A 1,404-nucleotide genomic window follows, 5' to 3' on the forward strand; every position below is an offset into this window, starting at 1 on the left:
ATAACTCAAGCCACCTTATGACGTATAAAAGTATCTTAGACCCTCGACCTCAAATCACTCAACATATCCTTACATATGACCCTCAACCTCACTCAGTCCGAAAATCATCACAAGCCCCTCAGGCATTAGTAAAACAGTAGTTCTCAGCCCAAAACATCATTTAGAAATATCATTTAAGTTTCAAATATGAGTAACAATGGCTGAGTTTGTAAAACAGTAAATATCAACTGGACTGAGTTCAAATAATAAGTCAAAGCAGTGAGGAAATAGTGATAAGAATCCCCAGAGGGTTCAAATAGTTGGCACGAAGCCCAAATATGGCAATCAGCCCAAATCATGATGCTAACAAACATGTTTCAGTCAAATACGCAGTAAAATCGTTAATCGGGATGAACTAAGTCACAATCCCCAATAGTAAACAACCCCACGCTCATTATCAGCGAGTGTCTCACCTCAATATAGCACTACGATGTGCAATCCGGGGTTTCAAGCCCTCAGAGTATCATTTACAATCATTACTCACCTCAAACCGACTAATTCTCTAGCTCGCGACGCCTTTGCCCTTCGAATTGGCCTCCACGCACGTCGAATCTATCAAAAATCAGAATGAATACGTCACAATATACTAAGGGAACAAAGCCCAAGCGAAAACATTCGAAAAATAACAAAAATTCCAAAATTAGCAAAAACCGAGCCCCGGGCCCACGTCTCAGAATCGGGTAAAATTTACATTTTCAGAATCCTCATACCCTCACGAGTCTAACCATACCAAAATTATCCAATTCCGATACTATTTGGTCCTTCAAATCATCATTTTATATTTTTGAAAGGTTTCACAATTTTCTTCCTAATTCCATCCCAAATCATGAATTAAATGATGAATTCAATGATAGATTCATGTACTCTAGCCGAATCTGAGTTAGAATCACTTACCCCGATGAATTTCTTGAAAAACCTTCAAAAAATCGTCAAAATCCGAGCTCTCTAGGTCAAAATATTAAATAAAACCCAAAACCTCATATTTATAGAGTACCCCTCAGATTTCAGCCTCTACGGGCCGCACCAAATCGACCGCGGTCCGCACAAGCCAGTGCGGTCCGCGCAAAAACAACCGCGGCCGCACAGGCCTTCCTCTGCAGTGATAGACTTTAGTATTTTAGCCATAACGTTTTCTACAGATGTCCAAATTGCGATATCTTTACTATTATGGAAACTAGACACGATGGGCTACAACTTTTGTTTTTAAATCATCTCGAAATTCCTTGTAGCTCAAAAGCTATGAGCTTCTGAAGTAGGATCAACGATTCGTTCCCCACCGCGGCCGCACACCATTTTGTGCGGTCCGCATGACACCTACCGCGCCGCACTTCTTTTTGTGCGGTCCGCACAATACATACCGCGGCC

This window comes from Nicotiana sylvestris, chromosome 7 (genome assembly GCF_000393655.2).
Source record: "Nicotiana sylvestris chromosome 7, ASM39365v2, whole genome shotgun sequence".
NCBI lineage: Eukaryota > Viridiplantae > Streptophyta > Magnoliopsida > Solanales > Solanaceae > Nicotiana > Nicotiana sylvestris.